Raw genomic sequence first — 6,473 nt, forward strand, 5'->3', positions numbered from 1 at the left:
CTACAGCAGTTTGATTTTTAACTTTGGGTTCATTTCACCTGCATGGAAGACTCCAAATCCATGGCTCCCTCCCTCCCTGCTAGGTGTTTGTTAAGGGCATGCCTAATGCAAACTTGCCAGCCTGTGTTACCAGCAGGAGCTGTGACACCTCTTATTAGGTGCATGGCCTCAGGAGACTTACTTCCCTACCACACAGGTGGTCGGCAAGAATGGATGAGCTAGAACAGACTTGGCACCTGGCACAGAGCAAATGATCAATAAATTCACGCTGATAAACCCAGAATCCATCTATCTCACAAACCCTATTACTAACTCAGAGAGCAGCATGACTATCGCATAGTCAGCTGGCTCAAATCCTAATTTTAGGGCTGACTCCTTCCTCTCCAGTCCCAAGACCTCCTGCTCCCTGCCTCCAGCACTATTTCCCAATCCGGCCTCCTGCTACACACGAGTTGGACCACATCATACTATTGCTCAAAACTGCTACAGTTTGCCCATTCCTAGGCTGATTTCCACCCTGACCCTATTTTCATCCATAAACAAAGCAACCCAGTTGTTATATTACGTACTTTTTTTTTTGGCTATGCCCAACATTTCTGCTTTGCTCTAGCTGTCACTCACCCCTGAAATCGACCTCCCCACAAATTTCTGCCTCTCTAAATCCTACCAGCATTCAAAGGTAGATGCAAATGCCCCATCCGTAAAACTGTCTGAAACCTACCCAGGAAGAATTTAGCTTTCTTGATTTGTGCCTCGTTGCATTCTGTACCTCTTTTAGACCATCAACCCATCTTCCTTGGAAAGCTCTATGATGTCTCCCCTGAATGATGTAAGCTCCAGGCTTCCCAGGACTGGGCCTTTTTCTTTTTAAACAGCTCTATACTTTGGACAGTGTCCTGCACAAAGTATGTACTCAATAATAGTTTGTTGAATTGAAATCTAGAGTATTTCAGATTGAATTAGAAAGTAAAAGGTAAACTGCATAATTGTCCAACAAGTCTGAGTCCCGAATCCTCAGTTAAGCAACAGTTATATACTGGATTGTGCTGGGGGCTCAAGTCTTATTTCTGTCCCATAAAACCAACAATTTGCAATCTATACAAACAACACCCAAAGCACAACCACACACCTATATAACTACCCCCCAAACTCTTCAGTAGTAGTCACAATGTATTTTTTAAAGACTAATTAAGTTATATGGGGATTTGCAGGAACTAAACATTACTTCTATATTCTAGGAAGACATTAAGCTCCTTCATCCTTAAACATAGAGACATAATTAAGATTCCGAAGTCATGCACCCATTCATACCCTGTCAGTAACATTTACTAACCTGTCACCCTGTGTTCCAGCCAGGGGCTGGGGATTCAACCCAGGCAGCAGCTACACACAGCAGGGCCGTCAGGTGCCAGACTGTTGTTGGGTTTGCATGCACAGGGTACCGGCAACTAAACTAGACAGCTCTGCGGAGTAGCAGATGGCAAATGAAAACTTGCAGTGAAAAGACGAAAACGTGACTGTGGTGGGAAAAGGGGCGAGAAGAAGGGAAAAGGAAGGGTGAATGGGGAAAATTCTATTTCACAAAACATCTTGACTGGCAGGGGCAACCATGCCATCACCTAGAACAGCACCTGGCGTACTCGGGACGCGTTCTCTTCTGCGATGACTGATTCACCTGCCAGCACTGCAAAGCCTGTCCCCTCAGGACGTCCCGCTGCCAGGCCTGGATGGCTTCGGTCCCGGGGCACCCCACCCCCGCACCCGGAACTTCACACTCACTCACTATGAGCGCCGGTGGCCAGAGTGGGCGGAGGCGCGGCGCTGCGGCCTTTCCCGGGCGCCTGGACGGCCTGTGCTCAGGCTGGAGTCTGACGGGCGTTGTCCTGGGCGCCGCCGGGGATCTCCGCAGACTCTGCAGAGAAAGGAAAGTACCTGCGGGGAGAAACAGGGCCGCGCGCCCCGCCTACTTCCGCTTCCTCCAATCACCAGGGAACCCGCTGGCCCAATCGGACGTGGCTGTTCCGCGGGCGCACTGCCTCCCTCCGGGCACAGCTGCTCTTCCACCCGCCTGGTCCTTCCTTGGGCCCCCGTGTGGGTAACCTGAAGCTCGGCTCTGTGGTGCAACTGAGCGGACTGGCGGTTATATTTACAACTTTAGAGAACAACTAAAAGGAAGTTATGCTTTTGCAGAAGCCGAATCTTGGAGATGCCTGCCTTAGCCCTGAGGCAGAGGACGCAAGTGGGGACATTGTCATTTTAGAAGCTATAAACCCAGGGAACAGAATCCTTACCCTGCATGAACGCTCAGAGACGTTCAGCACAGTTGACGCCACCATTCCTGAGCACTTTCTTCCTTGGCCACAATGCCGGCACGGCCTCCTTGCTTCTTCCTACCTTTTTGACACAATTCCCTTACCTCTGCTCCACCTCCACTGCTAAACCCTCCTCTGGTCAGTGTTGTCAGGGTCCGAATATTGGTCAGCTTTACCTACACCTCCGCACGACCTGTTGTGATGACTTCACTCATAGCTTAAATTTACTTCTAGATATGGAGTGCTTCTACATGTGTCTCCTGTCCACACCTGGGTATCCTGTCCACACCTCACCTCCAAACCCCACACCCACGCATACAGCCCCCACCTAACTCTACTTGGATATCCTGTAAACTCCACAGACTAGTTATATGCAGAATCAATTCATCATCTTTCTCTTCAAACTGTCTTTTTTTCTAGAAATGGCACATGCCAAATGGCTAGAAATCAGTTTTGACATTTCCTTCTGCCTCACCCTCAACACCTGTTCCTCAAGCTTTGTTCATTCTTCCTCCTAACTATTCTCAAGTCTCATCACTTACATCTCTATCTTTTATGTCATCCCCTCCTTTTCTCTCCTTGGGATTATTGCAATGGATTCCAAAACTGGCTGTCTCACTCCCTTTTAATCCATTGTCCATAAAGCAGTTTGAGTGATTTTTTTTTTAACTGCAAAGCAGATCATGTGCTTGACAACATGAAAAAGCTTGTGATGGCTTTTCTTATAAAATCCAAATTTCTTAACACAGCCTGCAAGGCCCTGGTTCCCCTATCACTTTCTCTAACCTCATCTTGTGCCACTCTTTCCTTTCCTTACTTCAGCATTTTTGTTCTTCATGTAAGCCAAGCTCTTTCCCCAAACTCCAGGCCTTTTTACCAGCAGTTCTCCATTTGGAAAGCCCCTTGAGCCAACATATCCCTCCCCAAACTTCTTTGCTAGCTAAGTAATCTTTTATGTTTTAGCTAAAATCTCAGCCTTAATGTCATTTCCCCAGGTGGGCATCCCTGAGGCCAGCCTAGTTTAGATCTTGGAATGTATACCCATAAAATCAATGTGTTTCTTCAAGTAGATGGAATATGAATCAAGCTTTGAATAATAAGGCAATTTGGGTAGGAAAAGTAAATAATTTCTCAGGGATATGCTTATATGTGTGTCTATTATAGTTTTTCTTTCTTCCCACATTTATAAACTTCTTCTCATCGCATATGCACCCTCACAAAGCTAGTACTGAACTGGTGATAACAATGATTCTTGCTACCAAAGTAGCAGCCTTCTGTGTAAAGATGCTAGGCCACCAAAAAACAACTCTTCCCCTCCCACTCACCTGTGCTAGGACTCAGAAAATGTTTGAGAAAATCCAACTCTAGGAAGGGTAGATAATATGTCAAAAATATGATTTTCTGATAGTGTCAAACTTGCACAAAGACTAGTTTCAATATTGATGGCAGAATTAAATAATTTTAACATCTGCAAATAAGATGTTTCTCTTTGGCTCTCCACATTCCAATTATCATCAAGTACTATGGGTACTTTCATCTCTCTGCTTTTAACCTCCTTAGTTTTACCATCATTCACAATACTCTACTATTGGCCTTCATCATTTCAGAACTGGAATGCAGCAAGAAATGCCAAGTAGACTGCATTCTTCCTGTCCCTTTTCAGCCCCACCCCCAGTCATATTTGAAAATTAAATTCTCCAAGACACCACAATGATGTGATCACACCCTGTTCGAAAGCCCTGATGACTCTCACTATATTTATGATAAACACAAAACTTTGTCTGCAGTCTGGATTCCCCCACAGAATATCCCCACCTTTCTTTCTAGCCTTGTCTCCCACTGTCCCATTTATCAAATGAACTCTATGCCCTGCTCTCCCCCATGCTTTCAATTTTCCCTTTTCTGCCCCTTATACACATACTATTGACAAGTATTGCACATACTAAATGGTAAGTCCTGCTTCTTGCTCCCTTCATGTATCAGATCCCTATCCAACTTTTAAAACCAAGCCCAAATCTTATATTGTCCTGCAATCACCTCAGCCTGTGGTGATCAATCTGGTCTCTGAAATAATATTTTCTATAAGTTTCAGTATGTTGACAATCACCACACACTCCCTTACATTGTGGTTTTTGAAGTGTCCAAGCCTATTCCTCCAAATGTCTAAGTTCCTGGAGGGCAAACTATATGTATTTTATAAGAGTGACTATTTAACATTTGACTGCTAAAAAGCAGTCAAATCAAAAGCCAACCAAAGAAAAAACTGGAGATCTAGAAACGACAGATCCAGTCCCCTTAGTGATAGCCTCCTTAGAATAGTCAGCTTGGGCAACTATAACTGTATCCCAACAATACCAACTTTGAGAAAGACACAAATCTAGAGAAAATAGCTAATACCGTGTCTAGTGGTTTGTATTATTTTTCAAATGTTTCTTCCTTTCCCACTACTTGCCATGGTTCACTAAGAATGAAGCGTACCTCCCCATGTACTGACTCTGGCCTTGGCCGTGTGACTTGCTCTGACTAATGGAATGTGAGCAAATGTGATGAATATTCCAGCCAACCTGAGACTTTGCGTGTTCTGTGAGACCAACTTGTCCCGTGTACTCCTTGCCAGCATCAGCGGACAGCGGGCTCAAGCAATCACTGTTCCTCTAGCTCAAGTCCTGGAAGGAGAGGGGAGCACCCCTGAACCTGCAACGGAAAACAGAACTGCTGCAGCCCACCTGCACACTCACGAGTGACATGTGTTTGTTAAATCACTGAGGGTTCGTTTTTAAATAGCTGACTAATTCATAGATGACAGAAATCAAAATTCTAAATAATCCTAAGAGGCTAGAATGCTGCTGGACTGAAACCAACTGGATAAAACTTAAAACAGGAAATGCCAAGACCTGTGTTTGGGTTACAAAAAAAAAAGCAAGTGACAGGATTCTCTTTGCCGCCACTGCCTAACTTCCAAATACTTCTGAACACTGCATCTAGTAAGTTACCCAAAACCAATTAGAAATGGCAGGTAAGATGAAACTTACTATTTGCTATCCCTCAACCGGTGTATAGTCAAAGGAGAGTCAAGGATGGTGAGGAGTCTAGCTAGACAGCACATTTTATGATGAATAATTGAAGGCACTGGAGTAACTCATAAATTCACATGGTGTTACCATAGAAAGACTTTTAGAAACCATCTCAGACCCCCCATTTGTTGCAGATTTATTTTTGCTCGGAGTCTAGAAGACAGTATCATTCTTATTCTTCATTCATCCTTTCTTCCAAATCACCCACTAGCATTTAATTATATTTACAGTGACTGGAAATATAAAGAATACAATGCAGCCTACAACCCAAGGCAAAAAGATAGATATTATCAGTTACATAATTCTCATTATAAGGTATTAGGAAGTATCTCCCAGTAGATTGTTTCAATAATGGCCACATTATTCCCTTCCCTGTATCCACACCCCCTTTGCAGTGTGACTCTGTAGCTCCTTCCAGCAAGAGGTGGGAGCTATTTCTCCACCCTTTGAATCTGGAATGGTTCATGACTTGCTTTGACCGTGACACTGCAGACATGACACTGTGTTATTCTGAGGCTGGGCCTCGAGTACCTTACCACTCCCAGAACACTGCCTGCCTCCATGGCAGGGCAGATGAGCTGCTGCAACATGAGAGAGCACATGGGCCACAGCTGAGCTGTGAGGCTGTCAGGGCTCAGGCCTCAGCCATGTGAGAGAGGAGCTGAGCCGAAGGTAGATCAGATGGCCTGACCCAATAAGCAGCGTGCTCTAGACTCACAATGATAACTGATTGTTTGTTGTTTTGTCCTCTGAGTTTTGGGGTAGCTTGGTTTGTTATGCAGCAATAGATCACTGATACAAATCTTATGGGGGGAAGCAAAGCATCCAACTACTGAATTCTAAGGAGTTTCTTAGTGGTGCAGGACCATTCCTGCCCCCAGCCATGAATATTTTCCTTGGTATTTTCCTCCCCCCCTTAGTACACTACCTTGTGTGTCCTCACCACACCCCCATGGAAAACTTACTAGCTCTATGGTCTGTCTTTACTGCGTTGCTCTGTTTCAAATGGCAGATACAAATCTGATTAAGAAAAAAAAACTTCAGTAATATATTTAAAGACTTTCCTCTCTCCTCCCAGCAATCATAT

At 44.6% G+C, this 6,473-nt stretch overlaps 1 protein-coding gene across 4 annotated transcripts in view; it reads right to left on the reverse strand.

The window, feature by feature from the left end:
* The window catches only part of STAT1 (signal transducer and activator of transcription 1), a 36,968-nt gene extending 35,015 nt beyond the window's left edge, over positions 1–1,953 (reverse strand). For 2 of the 4 annotated variants that reach the window (XM_057503721.1, XM_036927887.2), the window contains exons 1-2: positions 1,784–1,953; positions 1,334–1,517 (exon numbers count right to left, since the gene is read on the reverse strand). The gene's annotated coding sequence lies outside the window, so the exon portion shown is untranslated. Of the gene's footprint in view, positions 1–1,333; positions 1,518–1,779 lie in introns of all 4 variants that reach the window. The other 2 variants (XM_057503722.1, XM_036927886.2) reach the window with 2 other exon arrangements.
* Positions 1,954–6,473: the final 4,520 nt, after the last annotated feature.

Source organism: Manis pentadactyla, chromosome 6 (assembly GCF_030020395.1).
Source record: "Manis pentadactyla isolate mManPen7 chromosome 6, mManPen7.hap1, whole genome shotgun sequence".
Classification (NCBI taxonomy): Eukaryota; Metazoa; Chordata; class Mammalia; order Pholidota; family Manidae; genus Manis; species Manis pentadactyla.